Source organism: Pseudophryne corroboree, chromosome 7 (genome assembly GCF_028390025.1).
Source record: "Pseudophryne corroboree isolate aPseCor3 chromosome 7, aPseCor3.hap2, whole genome shotgun sequence".
Classification (NCBI taxonomy): Eukaryota; Metazoa; Chordata; class Amphibia; order Anura; family Myobatrachidae; genus Pseudophryne; species Pseudophryne corroboree.
Genome location: NC_086450.1, coordinates 362,646,874 through 362,664,818, shown reverse-complemented (window position 1 = coordinate 362,664,818; position 17,945 = coordinate 362,646,874). Strand labels below are relative to the sequence as shown.

The 17,945-nt window shown below is 47.2% G+C and overlaps 1 protein-coding gene across 3 annotated transcripts in view; it reads left to right on the top strand.

Annotated features, from left to right (window-relative positions):
- The window catches only part of TECPR1 (tectonin beta-propeller repeat containing 1), a 304,477-nt gene that overhangs the window by 278,743 nt on the left and 7,789 nt on the right, over positions 1-17,945 (top strand). The window lies entirely within an intron of this gene.

Genomic DNA, 17,945 nt, shown 5'->3' with positions numbered 1-17,945 from the left:
GTGTATAAGGAAGATGGACACTTGTATTTCCCTACAAGATTTATGGAGACAGGTCTGTGGCAACGAACGTGCAGATTAGAATAAAACACAGCTACCTACAATACCATTACCACAGTGCTAAAGCATCTACTGGTATACAGGCAAGGTTATGGAACCAGGTGCACACTTTTGGGTGCCAATCTAGGAATGTGTGCATATATCTCTGTTCATGAGACACTGAAGGCGTATTCAGTTAGCCGCAGTGCTACGTATATGATTGTTGCAGTGCCGGCTCGCAACCTCCCATGGTGCGAGAAGGTGCGAAAACAAATCGGTGGTAAGTCAGGCTTTGTGCAGCTACTGCAGCCGATGCAAGCTCCTTACACCTTAAGCTCCTGGAGCTTAACCCTGAACCTATGGGGTAACGGGCATTAGCCCTGGTTTTACCACAGGAGGAAATTAACTGCTTGGGTTAGGGGTAGACACCAGAGGGAAAGGGTAGGGATTAGGATATAGGGAGGTGGGGTGTGGTTAGAGTTAGGCACTAGGGCAGTGGTTCCCAAACTTTTTTGAATCATGGTGCCCTAGAGTATCAGATTTGTTTTCACGCCACCCCTAGGCCAAAAGTTTGTTATTGAGAAATTTAGAAAGAAATATTAAATTAAGTAAATTGTATTTATATGTCATCTTTAGAGTCAGTTATGTGGTGAGGGAGAAGATTTGCTTCTGTTTGTCCACATATTTTATGACTGGCAGCCACTAGCACTGGTTTTGCCGATTACATAGACCATAAATAATTTTAATTGGTTCTGGACCACAAAATCCAGGGCACCCCTGCAAGTTGTCCGAGGCACCCCAGTGTGCCACGGCACACAGTTTGAGAACCACTGCACTAGGGGAAGGTTAGGGTTAGGATACAGGGAGGTGGGGTGTGGTTACAGTTAGGCACCAGAGGGAAGGCATAAGGGTTAGGATACATGGAGGTGGAGTGTGGTTAGGGTTAGGCACTAGGGGGAGGTTAGGATTCAGGGAGGTGGGGTGCGTGTAGGGTTAGGCACCAGTGGGCAGGGGCTAAGATACAGAGGGGTGGTTAGGGTTAGAAACCAGAGGGAAAGGGTAGGGGATAAGATACAGGGAGGAGGGGTGTGATTAGGGTTTGGCACCAGAGGGAAGGGGTAGGGATTAGGGTACAGGGAGGAGGGGTGTGGTTAGAAATAGGCACCAGATGGAAGGGGTAGGGGTTAGGATACAGGGATGAGGGGTGTGATTAGGGTTTGGCACCAGAGGGAAGGGGTAGGGATTAGGGTACAGGGAGGAGGGGTGTGGTTAGAGATAGGCACCAGATGGAAGGGGTAGGGGTTAGGATACAGGGAGGAGGAGGGGTGTGATTTGGGTTTGGCACCAGAGGGAAGGGGTAGGGATTAGGGTACAGGGAGGAGGGGTGTGGTTAGAAATAGGCACCAGATGGAAGGGGTAGGGCTTAGGATACAGGGAAGAGGGGTGTGATTAGGGTTTGGCACCAGAGGGAAGGGGTAGGGATTAGGGTACAGGGAGGAGGGGTGTGGTTAGAGATAGGCACCAGATGGAAGGGGTAGGGGTTAAGATACAGGGAGGAGGAGGGGTGTGATTAGGGTTTGGCACCAGAGGGAAGGGGTAGGGATTAGGGTACAGAGAGGAGGGGTGTGGTTAGAAATAGGCACCAGATGGAAGGGGTAGGGGTTAGGATACAGGGAGGAGGAGGGGTGTGATTAGGGTTTGGCACCAGAGGGAAGGGGTAGGGATTAGGGTACAGGGAGGAGGGGTGTGGTTAGAAATAGGCACCAGATGGAAGGGGTAGGGGGGTTAGGATACAGGGAGGAGGGGTGTGATTAGGGTTTGTCACCAGAGGGAAGGGGTAGGGATTAGGGTACAGGGAGGAAGGGTGTGGTTAGAGATAGGCACCAGATGGAAGGGGTAGGGGTTAGGATACAGGGAGGAGGAGGGGTGTGGTTTCGATCAAGCACTAGGGGCAGGATAGGGTTTAGATACAGGGAGGTGAGTTGTGGTTAGTGTTAAGCACTAGGGGGTGTAAGGGTAGGATACAGGGATTTGGGGTGTCGGACTGGGGCATGAACGGCCCTCCAGGGAAATTCATTCATAGGGGCCCACTAAGGGGTTTGGCCCGTCAGCGGAATAGGTGTGGCTAACCACCAGAGAGAAGTGGTCAGCCATTTAGGATCGTCATAGTATACTATATACACAGTGAAATATAGGGGGTTACGGGTATAGGGGAGGAAGATAGGTATATAGGGAACACGGGTATAGGGGACAGAGAGAGAGATATAGGGGTCACAGGTATAGGAGAGACAGGTACTGTATATAGGGGAAACAGAGGTGTAGGGGATAGAGAGATATAGGGGACAGAGAGAGGGGGGGGGACACAGAGACGTATAAGGGACACAGGGCAGGATGTACTAAAGCAAAAGTGTGGTAAAAATAATGTTTTGGGTTTTTTCAAACATTTCTAAATGTACTATGCCCTGGATGAAAGGGCTCCGATGCGGAGGGTGCTGGCGTTACCGTATCGAAGCCTATGGGCTTCTATACACATTCCTAGCTGAGAGGGATCTGATCGGATTCCTCTCAGCATTGCCCGCAACCACTGCGTCCTTCAGCAAATGCGCAGATGGACTCCCGGGTCATAAACCGGTAAATCCAGGGATTGGCGCTGATCGCCAAGGGAGAGCTGACCTTTGCGATACTAATTGCATATGTTAGTACGTATGCGATTAGTATGGATGTGATGGCATGATGTATTGCACACTGTTAGTACATCCTGCCCACAGAGATGTATAAGGAATATTGAGAGAGATAAAGGGGACACTGAGAGAGGTATAGGGATACAGGTATAGGGGACACAGAGAGGGGTGTAAGAGACACAGGAACACTGAGATAGGTATAGGGGGCATTGTGATATGCATAGGGGACACACAGGTATACAGTATGTAGAGAGGCATAGGGGACACTGAGATAGGTATAGGGATACAGGTATAGGGGACACTGAGAGGTATAGGGGATGCAGATATATGGGACACAGAGAGGTATAAGGTATACTGAGAGAAGTATACAGGACACGGGTATAGAGGACACAGAGAAAGGTATAAGAGACATAGGTATAGGGAACACTGAGATAGGTATAGGGGGCATTGTGATATGCCTAGGGGACACACAGGTATACAGGACACGGAGAGGCATAGGGGACACTGAGATATGCATAGGGGACAGATAGAAATATATGGGACACTGAGCTATGTATAGCGGACACAGAGATTTAAAGGGGACACTCAGAGTATTATATCTATAGAAGAGAGTAAGGGGCCAATGACTACTGGTTACAGACGAGATCAGTACTCATATTCATTAATGACCTAGGAGTGGGCCTGGAAAGCACAGTGTACATTTTCACAGATGATACAAAACTGTGTAGAGTAATTAATTCAGACAAGGATGTTGAGTCTCTGCGGAATGACTTATCTAAACTGGAGGTTTGGGCAGATAAATAGAGAATGAGGTTCAGTTTAGAAAAATGTAAAGTTATGCACTTTGAGACTAAAGGCTCATACACACTGGGCAATTTTGAGCTGAAAGCAGGTCACTTTTGGTGATTTGAGCTGCTTTCAGCTCAAAACCGCCCAGTGTGTATGAACAAACGATGAGCGGTGAGTGCTGATGCGCGCTCCCGCTTCATCGCCAGTGGCCGCCGTTCATCTACTGGTATTACCAGTAGATGAATGGCGGGGTGAGCAGCTTTCCATAGTGTCCTGCTATGAAAAGCCGCTCACCCCTGCTGACATCGCTGGGCAGCGGGGAAAACCGCCCACTGTGTATGCACTGAGCGCTTTTCAGCCCAGCGATGTCAGCGATCATCGCTGTTCATACATGCTGGGCAAAAAGGCCCAATGTGTATGCACCTTAAGAACAATCGGGTAGCCTATAAATTAAATGGAGAAAATGTAGGGTTAAACAGTAGTTGAAAAAGATTTGGGAATGCTCATCGATAATAGACTTAGTAGCAGTTTCCAATGTCAAAGTGCAGCAACAAAAGCAAATAAGGTGTTGGCATGCATAAAACGGGGAATTGAGAAAAGGGGCCAAATGTAATAGAGTGAGAGTTTCAGAAAGTGAGAGATTTGGTAAGGTTTTGCATTTTTTTTTTTTTTAAAGTGGTAATCATTTACACAGCAAGATCAGCCTGGTTTTGCAGTGTAAATGATTGCCACTTTAAAAAAAACCTGATAAACCTTACCAACTCTCTCACTTTCTGAAACTCTCACTATATTACATTTGGCCCCAGAGATGAGAGTGTAATCCTGCCACTGTACAAATCATTGGTATGGCCACACCTGGAATACTGTATACAGTTCTGGGCACCATACAACAACAACAACAAAAAGATATCTAGGAACTTGAAAGGGTTCAAAGGCGAGCCACAAAACTGATTAAGGGGCTAGAGGCACTGGATTATGAGGAAAGGCTTACAAGGTTGGGTATGTTTACACTGGAAAAGAGGCGGTTGTGAGGGGACATTATTAATATTTACAAATACATTAAAGTACAATACAAGAATCTATCAGGTGATTTGTTTATCAAAAACTTGTTAAACAGGACATGCGGACATCCTCTGAGGTTAGAAGAGAGAAAATTTCATACACAACAAAGGAAAGGGTTCTTCACAGTAAGGGTAGTAAGAATTTGGAATTCTCTGCCAGAGAAGATAGTAATGGTGGACTCAGTCAATATGTTTAAAAATGAATTAGATAAATTCCTAGCAGAAAGGAATATCCATGGATACAGCGTATAAAGGAGGAAAATTGTAGAGCATGAATTATAGTTGTTATAATACAGGTTGAACTCGATGGACATTTTGGGGTATATTTACTAAGATTCTCATTTCTGCCGATTTCAGTCGAGATCAATCTCGACTGACATCGGCAGTGTGAGAATGCAAGTTTTTGAGAAAAATCACAGTAATTTACTAAACTATCGTGTTTTTTCAATTCAAATTCACAGATGTCTGTGTAATTCGTATTGCCGGCAGTGTTTTACGGGAGAGATTAGTAAAACACTGCCGGACTTAACACAGTGAAGCCTGGCCCGGATTAGTGAGATCCGTACAGGGCTTCATTGTGTACCCTATACAAATAGTTTAAAATAAAATAAATTGCATGGGGTCCCCCCTCCTAAGCATAACCAACCCCGGGCTCTTTGAGCCGGTCCTGGTTGTTTAAATACCTGGGAAAAATTGTGTAGAGTCCCCCAGTATTCATACGACCAGCACCGGGCTCTTGGGCCGGCCCTGATTCCAAAAATACCAGGGACAAAAGTCCCCCGTATTTTTGAAACCAGCATCGGGCTCCACTAGCCAGGGAGGTGATGCTGCAGCCAGGGGACACTTTTATATAGGTCCCTGCGGCCAAAGCATCACTCCCCCCAACTAGTCACCCCTGGCCGGGGTTCCCTGGGGTAGTGGGGACCCCTTAAATCAAGGGGTCCCCCCTCCAGGCACCCAAGGGCCAGGAGTGAAACCTGAGGCTGTCCCCCGTCCCCATCCCTGGGCGGTGGATGGGGAGCTGATAGCCTATAAAAGTGTTAAAATAAAACAATTGTCTTTTGCTGTGGAACTACAAGTCCCAGCAAGCCACCCCCACATTCTGGTACTTGGATAACCACAAGTACCAGCATGTGGGGAATTAACGGGCCCGCTGGTACCTGTAATTCCACAACAAAAGAAATACCCCCAAAAAAACAAGACACACCCACTGTGAAAGTACAACTTTAATACACATACATGCACATTTACACACTCACACATACTTACCTAGTGTCCCACGGAGCCCATGTCACCGTAGAATCCACTGGTGTACCTGTAAAAAAATATCCCCAAATACTCACCTATTATCTGGCGTAGATCGGTCCTCTTCAGTCCAAGTAGGCATCCCAGGGGTTAAAAAAAAAAAAAAAACCACGCAAAAAAACACGATCCACGCCACTAAAGGGGTTCCATGTTTACATATGGAACCCCTTTCCCCGAATTCCGGGACCCCCCGTGACGTCTGTCACTAGAGGACCCGGCAACCAATCAGGGAGCGCCACGTCATAGTGCTCTCCTGATTGGCTGTGCGCTCCTAGCCTGTCAATCAGACGGAGTGCACCAGCTATAATGGAGGATCGTGATCCTCCGTTATACTCTATGGTGGGAACTTTGCGGTCTACGGCTAACCGGGAGGTTAATTGAGGTCACTCTTGTGGCCCGTGTTGTATAAAATAACAGCCGTGTTTGACCGATGGTCTATTGATTCGTATTTTTTTGGACGGCTGTGTATCTCAATACGAATAGCCCCAACACTGCCGAGATTTGTGTTTAGTAAATTCCCAAGATGACACTTAGAATACAAAAAACTAGAATAGATTTGGGAGCTTAGTAAATTTCTACCTTTTTTCAACCTCATTAACTATGTTACTATGTACTCACTGTAGTCAGACAGAACCACAGCCTCAGTCAGCAGCAAGAGAGCAGGCACAGCAGCCTCACACATAAGTCACTCCCATGAGGCTGTGATGCTGGCCTGCTGCTGATTGCTATGGTCAGAGTGTGATCAGCTCCTCCTATCAGAGCTCAGCATATGCTCCTTTCACTCCTGTGCAGTTTCTCATGGGATTTATTTCCCAGTAGTGCACTGCCCAGGTCTTCTTTACCCCACCCACCGCCTACAGCTACCAACCAGGTCAGTTAGACAGCAGCCTTTGACCTGGCTCCTCTGTGTTTCCTGAAGCAGCCTGGGCTGAGCTCCTTCCCCCGCTGATGTCACCGCTGATGCAGCCGCCGCTGGGTCAGTCCCATGATAGAGGGCGTGTCTGTGACTCACCGGGGCCCACCCTTAAATCCCCCAATTCCCCGGCAGCCCAGTCCGAGCCTGGGCACCAGTTGAAAAGGGTAGGGGGGAGGTGGGGTATGGTTAGAGTTTGGGACTAGGGGGAGGGTTACGGTTAGTATACAGGGAGGTAGGGTGTGATTAGGGTTAGGCACCAGATGGAGGGGTAGGGGTTAGGATATAGTGAGGTGGACTGTGGTTAGGGTGAGGCACTAGGGGCAGGTTAGGGTTAGAATACAGGGAGGCAAGGTGTGGTTAGGGTTAGGTACCAGAGGGAAGGGGTTGAGGCATCACTAACTTAGTACATCCAGTGCAGCCATGGCCTCAAAAGGGGTGTGGCTTCACAGAAGGGACGTGGCTAAGCGTTCCGACCCCCGTTTTCGTCACTTCTGGGGCAGGGAGATGTGGGCTGCCCCTGGAGACTGGCGTGTCTGCAGTGCTGGCTTCTATACGGTGAGAGGAGCCGGGTTGCTGCACGTAATGTTTCAGTGTCACTGAGCAGGAGCCAGCACTTTGGTGTCACCCCTCGGCGGCAAGCCACACCCCTCTTGTGACGCCATTGAGAAGGGGTAGTGGTTAGGATACAGGGAGGTATGGTGTGGATAAGGTTTGACACTAGTGGGAGGTTACATTTAGAATGCAAGGAAGTGGGGTGTGGTTAGGGTTAGACACCTAGGGGAGGTTAAGGTGAGTATACAGGGAGGTGGGGTGTGGTTAGGGTTAGGCACCAGCGGGAAGAGAGAGGAGTTAGGGTACAGGTAGTTGGGGTGTAGTTAGGGTTAGGCACTAGGGGATGGTTAGGGTTAGGATACGGGGATTTGGGCTGTGGTTAGGGTTAGGCACCAAAGGTAAAGGAGCAATGGCTAGAATACAGGGAGGTGGTATGCTGTTAGGGATAGGATATATGGAGGTGGGGTGTGGTTAGGGTTTGGCACTATAGGGAGATTAAGTTTAGGATACAGGGAAGTGGGGTGTGGTTAGGCACTAGGGGAGGTGAAGGTTAGTATACAGGAAGGTGGGATGCGGTTAGGGTTAGGCAAAAGAGGGAAGGGGTAGTGGTTAGGGTACAGGTAGTTGGGGTGTGGTTAGGGTTAGGCACCAGGGGGAGGTTAGGATACAGGGAAGTGGGATGTGGTTGGGGTTAGGCACCAGATGGAAGGGATAAGGGTTAGGATACAGGGAGGAGGGGTGTGGTTCGGGTCAGGTACTAGGGGGAGGTTAGGATACAGGGAGGTGTGGTTAGGGTTAGTCAGTAGGGAGAGGTTAGGGTTAGGCACTCGGGGGAGGTTAGGATAGAGGAAGGTGTGGTTTGGGTTAGTCAGTAGGGAGAGGTTAGGGTTAGGTACTAGGGGGAGGTTAAGGCTAGGCATCAGAGGGAGGGGGTAGTGGTTAGGAAAACGGGGACTGTACTTACTAGAACGGTGCTCTGTCAGATTACTCCTCCGGAAGTGACACTCACATGATCATTGTGACCCGGAAGACACTGCTGAAGCCACTTCAGTTACTGGGAACAATAAGTCGACTTTTTAACATGTTTATATTTCATCACTGTCTACATGGTCAATGTATGCATTATGAGCATGTCAGCATCCTTATGTCAACATTATGAATGTCGACATATTATACCACACCTATCTTGTCTTATGCATATATGCAGTAGTATCCCAACAGTTGTTATATTTAGTCTCTCTTAAATGTAGACATAGATAACACTAGTGCCGCACAAGTACTCAGTACTGTATATAGAGATTGCAGCATATTCTAGTCTAATGGCCATTCAAGGCTGAATCCATACAGAACACTTCGCAGATGTATTAAGCCTGGAGAAGTGATAAAGCAGTGATAAGATGAAGGTGATAACACACCAGCCAGTCAGCTCCTGACATTTTTCAAATTCGTAATGATTGGCTGGTGCGTTATCACTTTGCACTTATCACTGGTTTATCACTTCTTTATCCCTTCTCCAGGTTAATACATCTGCCCCCCTGTTTATTGAGTGATTTTTGTAGCAGTATGGGGAGTAGATGTGACTCCTAAGTCTTGTTTCTGTGACCAGCAGTCTGCCCAGACTCGTGTCGGTTTCATAGCCAGATCAAGGAGGGTCACAGGGCATACTGTACCCCAGGTCCCCCTTTGTCAGGGGCCCCCCAGGCCAGAGCACAATGACATCACTAGCTTTCTCTCTTATGCAGTAGCAGAACCAAGCAGCCAGAATGTGAGCAGGATAGTATGCAGTGCAGGCAGGGACACAGGAGTATCAGGTTTCATGAGCTACCTATGGAGCTTTCCAACAGAGGAGAGTTAGGAGGGTGGAGAGAGCTTTAAGTGACACAGGGATCCCCGTCTGGGTGTCTGCATCTTGTGTTATCTGTTATCTATTGAGGGTCTAGAGTGAGAGACACACAGAGAGTCCTACTGAGTCCTGTCCCAATGTGTAAGTAGTACATAGGCTGCTGCTATTCTTGCATGTGATACGAAAAATTATAGATTTTATTTTTGTATGTATATTTTAAGGTTAAGTTGTCTTTGTTCCATTACAGGAGGATATAAATTTACATATAAAAATTTGGGCGCTATAAAAGTTTTTTGTGTATACAACACCTCATTAAAAAAAAAAAAAAAAGTGTCTCCACATCAGTAGTGCTAATTCCAAGCTGCTCCCATCTGACCTAGCAGTCACAGAAATACTTAGCATAAAAAGAGTAATAGAAATTACTCAAATAGAGAGCACTTAACAATTTTTCTCTAACGTCCTAGAGGATGCTGGGGACTCCGTAAGGACAATTGGGGATAGACGGGCTCCCCAGGAGACATGGGCACTTTAAGAAAGAATTTATTTCCTGGTGTGCACTGGCTCCTCCCTCTATGCCCCTCCTCCAGACCTCAGTTTGATACTGTACCCAGAGGAGCTGGGTGCTTTTCAGTGAGCTCTCCTGAGTTTGCTGATAGAAAGTATTTTGTTAGGTTTTTTATTTTCAGGGAGCTCTGCTGGCAACAGACTCCCTGCATCGAGGGACTGAGGGGAGAGAAGCAGACCTACTCTCTGAGTGCAGGTCCTGCTTCTTAGGCTACTGGACACCATTAGCTCCAGAGGGATTGGTACGCAGGATCTCACCCTCGCCGTCCGTCCCAGAGCCGCGCCGCCGTCCCCCTCGCAGAGCCGGAAGATAGAAGCCGGGTGAGTATGAGAAGAAAAGAAGACTTCAGAGGCGGCAGAAGACTTCATGATCTTTACTGAGGTAACGCACAGCACTGCAGCTGTGCGCCATTGCTCCCACACACCTCACATACTCCGGTCACTGTAAGGGTGCAGGGCGCAGGGGGGGGGCGCCCTGGGCAGCAATAAAAACCTCTTATTTGGCAAAAGGAGCATATATACAGCTGGACACTGTATATATGCAGGAGCCCCCGCCAATTTTACACTTTTAGCGGGACAGAAGCCCGCCGTCGAGGGGGCGGGGCTTCTCCCTCAGCACTCGTCAGCGCCATGTTTTTCTCCACAGCACCGCTGAGAGGAAGCTCCCCGGACTCTCCCCTGCTTATACCACGGTAGAAGAGAGGGTTTTAAAGAAGAGGGGGGGCACATAATTCGGCGCAGATAATAACAGCGCTACTGGGTAAACATTAAATTGCTGTGTTTTTTCCTGGGTCATATAGCGCTGGGGTGTGTGCTGGCATACTCTCTCTGTCTCTCCAAAGGGCCTTGTGGGGAAATTATCTTCAGATGAGCATTCCCTGAGTGTGTGGTGTGTCGGTACGTGTGTGTCGACATGTCTGAGGTAAAAGGCTCTCCTAAGGAGGAGATGGAGCAAATGTGTGTGTGAGTGGTGTCTCCGTCGACAACGCCGACACCTGATTGGATATGTGAAATTAAGTGCTAAGGTAAATTTATTGCACAAAAGATTAGAGAACAGACAGTGAATCTATACATGTCTGTCCCTATGTCGCAGAGGCCTTCAGAGTCTCACAACGCTCACTATCCAAAATAATAGACACTGATATCGACACGGAGTCTGACTCCAGTGTCGACTACGATAATGCAAAGTTACAGCCAAAACTGGCAGAAAAGTATTCAATATATGATTATTGTAATAAAAGATGTTTTGCATATCACTGATGACTCATCTGTCCCTGACACGAGGGTACACATGTTTAAGGGGAAGAAAGCTGAGGTAAATTTCCCTCCTCTCATGAAGAAAAAGAGCGGGAATCTCCAGACAAGAGACTGCAGATTCCCACAAAGAATTCTCAGTAAGTATCCTTTCCCTACTAGGGCCAGGATACGATGGGAATCTTCCCCTAGAGTGGACAAAGCTTTGTCACGTTTACCCAAAAGGTAGCGCTGACTTAACAGCTATCCTCAGGGATCCTGCAGATAGCATGCAGTAAAAGTACTTTGAAGTCCATTTACACACATTCTGGTACACTACTCAGACCGGCGATTGTGTCGGCATGGGTTTATAGCGCTGTAGCAGCGTGGACAGATACCTTATCAGCGGAGATTGAAACCCTAGATAAGGATACCATGTTATTGACCCTAGTATGTATGTATATTGTGACAAGAACACTGGGATAGTGTTTGAGGGCAGGTATATTTGTCCCAGGTTCTTGTCTTACATGTTTTAGAAAATGTTAACTTCTAGGAAAAATGCTTTTTGTTTTGTCTGAACCTTTTCAGTTTGCTGTAAAAGCTGGGTAAAGGCTCTGAGAGAGAGATAAGGCGAGTTCTAGACATTGGGCCCAGTTCGGGTCTTTGGCCTCACAGAGGGCTAATCAGGGTTTCAGCTGTGTAAGAGTGATATAGTGCTTCTAACCTGATTAGTATGGGCAGACTGCCTGGGAAGGCTGGAGGATCTGTGTGTGAGAGACACGCTTTCTGATGCAAGTAAGCTATACAGTATGTACTGAAGAACTCTGTGTTTTGTTTAGTGACAGTTAGGAACATCTTATGTTTAGTTAGTGCCGGACAGGCAAGGTATTTTTATTTTGGGGTTTGTTTTATTTTCTGTTTCAATAAAACTGGCCAGGGTCAGTTGTACCAGAAACTGGACTTGTGTTGTTCCTCAGCTGCTGCGTGCTGCCATATTCCCCAGGAAAAGGCACCTTGCACCCCTACAGTGTTACAACTTGGTGGAGAATGCGAGCAGGCCGTTCTGCGCATAAGTGAAAGCAGCAGCTTTGTGAGGCCTGCAGAAAACGGTGGTTTATGCAGATACAGCCCAGTGTGAAGTTACTGAGACTCACCCCTGAGGGTTTGATATATGTCCTGGGTGAAAGCAGCTGCAAAGCCGCCTGAAAAATCTGTTGACATGGAGGATCTGCTTAAAGCCTTGCTGCAAGCTACAGCGGCTCAGCAGGAGGCCAACCGACAGCAGCAGGTGGCAATGGAGGAAAATTGGAGACTACAGCAGGAGGCCAACAGACAGCAGCAGGTGGCAATGGAGGAAAATAAGAGACAACAGCAGGCAGTTGTTGATGAACTTTACAGGCAACAGCGTCAGGATAGAGAGGCCTTAGCAGAAGTGGTGCAGAGACTTGCAGCTCGGGTTGGAGATGTGGCCGTCAGTGCTCCAACCAGCTCTAGTTCTATACGAGCCAGTCACTTCCTGCAGAAAATGACAGAGGCTGATGATGTGGAGGCCTATCTGACCACGTTTGAAAGGACTGCCGAGCGTGAGAACTGGCCGAAAGCACAGTGGGACAGTCTGCTGGCACCTTTCCTGTCAGGTGAGCCCCAAAAAGCTTACTTTGATTTAAGCCCTGCTGAGGCTCGGGACTATGATAAACTAAAGACTGAGATCCTGACCCGCCTGGGAGTCACGCTGTCAGTACGAGCACAACGGGTGCACCGTTGGCTGTACGCCATGGAGAAGCCTCCGCGCTCCCAGATGCACGACCTTATTCAGCTAACAAAAAAATGGCTGCAGCCAGAGACATTAACTGGTCCCCAGATGGTGGAAAGAGTCGTCATGGACCGCTACTTGAGATCTTTGCCCATGGTCCTGCGCAAGTGGGTGAGCCATGGAAACCCGGGTACTGCTGACCAATTAGTGGACATGGTAGAGAGGTATTTGGCAGCAGAGGAACTACTGATGACCACCCAGCAACCCATAGATCCTCGACAGCGCCCTTCAGTAAAGACTGGTAAGACTGTTCCGTGGGAAAACGTTGCTGGGCGGTTAAGAGAACGCAAGGCTGGAGAGACTGTAAACACTGGCCCTGGAAACAGGCCAATGGGGCTAGAACGGTCTATGCTGCCCAAATGGGTTGATAATCGTGTGGTTAAATGTTTTAGGTGTGGTATGCCAGGTCATGTTATTGCCAATTGCCCAGTCACGCAAGAACCCATGCAATGTGATGCTGCCTTTGAATGTCGCAGAATGTCTTTCTTTGCTAGGTTAGCCTGTACTGTGGTACCTTCACCTGAGCTGGAAAAACAAATGTGTGATGTGTTCTTAGAAGGTAACCGGGTAGAGGCCTTGCTAGATTCAGGAAGTTTAGTTACCCTCGTGAAAGCTGGGTTAGTGAACCCCTTAAAGGTCCAGCAAATACCTATTGGGGTAACTTGCATACATGGGGATACCCAATATTATGCCACTGCTGAGGTGAATATAGAAACTTGTTGTGGGTCAGCAATGGTTAAAGTGGGACTGGTCCCTACCTTGGTGCATGAGGCCATAATAGGGAGGGATTTTCCTCATTTTTGGAAACTGTGGGAATCACGGTTATCAACAGATGTGAGAAGTAAAAAGCCAGTTGATAATACCGGTGATTTTATGGATGTACGTGGGTCTTCGGAACTTTCTGGCCCTTTGCCTTTTGCTAGTTTGGCTGGGGAAGTGACAGATGGGGAGTCCAGTGAGGACCCTCTTGCCGGGAACAGAGACATAGTAGTTAGAACTGAAAGCGTGCCTGACCTGGAGGTAAAGAAGGATCTGTTTGCGTCTGAACAGTTAAAGGATCCTACCTTAATAAAGGCTAGAGAGAATTTTAAGATTGTTAATGGGGAACCTGTGGTACCAGGTGACAGGGTTACGTATCCCCACATGGCCATCTGTAATGAGCTCTTGTACCACATTGTCAAAAGGGGTGAGGATGTGGTGGAACAGCTGGTAGTTCCCCAGCCTTATCGGAGAACGGTACTAGATTTAGCTCATAGTCACGTTACCGCAGGACATTTAGGGGCAGAAAAAACCACTGAAAGAGTTTTACAAAGGTTCTTTTGGCCAGGGGTTTATAAAGAAGTGTCTGAATATTGTTCTTCCTGTCCTGAATGCCAGTATCATGCCCCTAGACCCCATTTCAGGAGCCCACTAGTTCCCATGCCTATTATAGAGGTCCCGTTTGACAGAATAGCCATGGATCTCGTGGGGCCCTTGTTAAAGTCTGCTCGGGGCCATCAGTATATCCTGGTAATTATGGACTATGCCACTCGATATCCTGAGGTTGTCCCTTTACGCACTATCACAACCAAGGCGATAGCTAGGGAGCTGGTGCAGGTATTTAGTAGAGTGGGAATACCAAAAGAAATTTTGAATGACCAAGGTACTCCATTTATGTCAAGGATCATGAAAGAATTGTGCAAGTTATTTAAGGTCACTCACCTCAGGACGTCCATCTACCATCCCCAAACTGACGGGTTGGTGGAAAGGTTTAATAAAACATTAAAAAGTATGTTAAAAAAGGTTGTTGAGAGAGATGGGAAAAACTGGGATTGTTTGTTGCCCTACTTGTTAATGGCCATCAGAGAAGTTCCTCAGTCCTCTACGGGGTTTTCTCCATTTGATTTGTTGTATGGTAGACACCCCAGAGGGCTGTTGGATGTTGCCAAAGAGACGTGGGAAGGACAGCCCACTCCTTATAGAAGCGTTATTGAGCATGTAACACAAATGCAGGATAGGATTGCAGCCGTGGTACCTGTTGTCAGAGAGCACATGGAACAGGCCCAAAGTGCTCAACAGAGGGTCTATAACCGGAGTGCCAAGATACGGGAATTTGCTCCTGGAGATAGAGTTCTTGTTTTGGTACCCACTGTGGAAAGCAAATTCCTAGCTAAATGGCAGGGTCCATTTGAGATTAGGGAAAAAGTGAATGAGGTTAATTACAAAGTATACCAGCCGGGAAAGAGAAAACCCGAACAGATCTACCATGTTAACTTAATCAAACCCTGGAAAGATAGGTTGTCTCTGTCAGCGGAGCCTTGCCCTTCGGTGTCTTCACCCCGGTTGCTTCCCGCAGTGAAGGTGTCAGAGACATTATCAGCTGATCAGAACAATCAGGTTAAAGAATTTCTCATCCAAAATAGGGAGGTATTTTCAGAGCTGCCTGGCCGAACGACCATAATAAAACATGACATTGTCACAGAACCAGGGGTCAGGATTCATTTAAAGCCATATAGGATTCCTGAAGCTCAGCGAGAAGCTATTTCTAAGGAAGTTAAAACCATGTTAGAACTTGGAGTCATAGAGGAGTCTAACAGTGAGTGGTCCAGTCCCATAGTGCTCATCCCGAAGCCCGACGGTAGCATACGCTTCTGTAATGACTTTCGTAAGTTAAATGAGGTGTCCAAGTTTGACGCATACCCCATGCCCCGAGTGGATGAGCTTGTAGAAAGGCTGGGAACAGCCAGGTTTCTCACCACATTGGACCTGACCAAAGGTTACTGGCAAATACCTTTATCTGATAGCGCCAAAGAAAAAACAGCCTTTTCGGTTCCGGAGGGGCTGTACCAGTATAAGATGTTACCCTTTGGGTTGCATGGGGCTCCAGCAACCTTTCAACGGGCGATGGATAAAATTTTGAGGCCCCATAGAAAATATGCAGCTGCCTATTTGGATGATGTGGTAATTCACTGTACAGACTGGGGGTCACATTTGGTTAAAGTACTAGCAGTACTGGACTCAATCAGAGAGGCAGGGTTAACTGCTAACCCAAAGAAGTGCTGCCTCGCAATGGAGGAGGTCAAATACTTGGGCTTCACCATAGGCAGAGGTCTGATTAGGCCACAATTGAATAAAGTTGATGCTATTCAAAACTGGCCTCGTCCAGTGAATAAAAAACAGGTAAGGGCTTTTTTGGGAATTACTGGGTACTATAGACGGTTTATTCCTAATTTTGCGACCACAGCGGTGCCGTTGTCAGACCTTACCAAAGGGAAGCAGTCAAATGTGGTGAAATGGAACCCTGATGCAGAAAAGGCGTTCCAAGCGTTAAAAGTGGCTTTGTGTTCACAACCGGTGTTGATAACACCAGATTTTTCAAAAGAATTTGTGGTACAGACAGATGCCTCAGAGGTAGGGATAGGTGCTGTGCTGTCCCAAACCAGAGATGGGGACGAACACCCTATCATTTATTTGAGTAGGAAACTCAATGAGCATGAAAAAAGGTATGCCATTGTGGAAAAGGAGGCTTTGGCCATTAAGTGGGCACTAGATACCTTGAGATATTACCTCTTGGGTAGACAATTCAGACTAGTGACAGACCATGCCCCTTTAAAATGGATGTATGTAAATAGAGGCAAGAATGCTCGTGTAACTAGATGGTTTCTAGCGTTGCAGGACTTTAAGTTTACTGTCGAACATAGACCGGGAACACAATTGGCCAACGCAGATGCATTGTCTCGCATCTTCTGTTTGGGGGCTACAAGTGTTCCGGCCCCTAGGTCGAAACAGGGGAGGGGGATATGTGACAAGAACACTGGGATAGTGTTTGAGGGCAGGTATATTTGTCCCAGGTTCTTGTCTTACATGTTTTAGAAAATGTTAACTTCTAGGAAAAATGCTTTTTGTTTTGTCTGAACCTTTTCAGTTTGCTGTAAAAGCTGGGTAAAGGCTCTGAGAGAGAGATAAGGCGAGTTCTAGACATTGGGCCCAGTTCGGGTCTTTGGCCTCACAGAGGGCTAATCAGGGTTTCAGCTGTGTAAGAGTGATATAGTGCTTCTAACCTGATTAGTATGGGCAGACTGCCTGGGAAGGCTGGAGGATCTGTGTGTGAGAGACACGCTTTCTGATGCAAGTAAGCTATACAGTATGTACTGAAGAACTCTGTGTTTTGTTTAGTGACAGTTAGGAACATCTTATGTTTAGTTAGTGCCGGACAGGCAAGGTATTTTTATTTTGGGGTTTGTTTTATTTTCTGTTTCAATAAAACTGGCCAGGGTCAGTTGTACCAGAAACTGGACTTGTGTTGTTCCTCAGCTGCTGCGTGCTGCCATATTCCCCAGGAAAAGGCACCTTGCACCCCTACAGTGTTACAACTTTTATATATATATATATATATATATATATAAAAGATGCTGTCTTATTTATATATATATATATATATATATATATATATAAAACATGCCCAAAGAGACATTAGTCTACTGGGTTCTAGAATCAACGCTATGTCGATTTCTGCTAGACGTGTCCTGTGGAACATGCAATGGACAGGTGATGCCGACTAAAAGAGGCATCTGGAAGGTTTACCTTACAAGGCTGAGGAATTGTGTGAAGAAGGGCTCTCGGACCTGGTCTCCACAGCTATAGCTGGTAATTCTGATCTTTTGCCTTATATTCCCTCACAGCCTAAGAAAGCACGACATTATCAAATGCAGTCCTTTCGGTCGCAGAATAACAAGAAAGTACGAGGAGCGTCCTTTCTTACCAGAGGTAAGGGCACAGGGCACAACTAGTTCCCAGAAACAGAAGTCCTCCCCGGCCTCTACTACATCCACCGCATGATGCTGGAGCTCCGCTAAGGGAGTCCGTCCCAGTGGGAGCACGTCTTCGACTCTTCAGCCACATCTGAGTTCACTCACAGGTGGATCCCGGGGCAATAAAAATTGTTTCTCAGGGTTACAAGCTGGAATTCGAAAGGTGCTTCCTCGCCGGTTTCTTCCTTATCGGACCTACCGGCTTCTCCCCCAGAAAGGGATATAATATTAAATACAATTCACACATTGTATCTCCAACAGGTGGTGCTCAAGGTTCCCCTCCTGCAACAAGGAAGGTGATATGACTCAACCTTGGCTGTAGTCCCGAAACCGTACGGTTCGGTCAGACCTATTTAAAATTA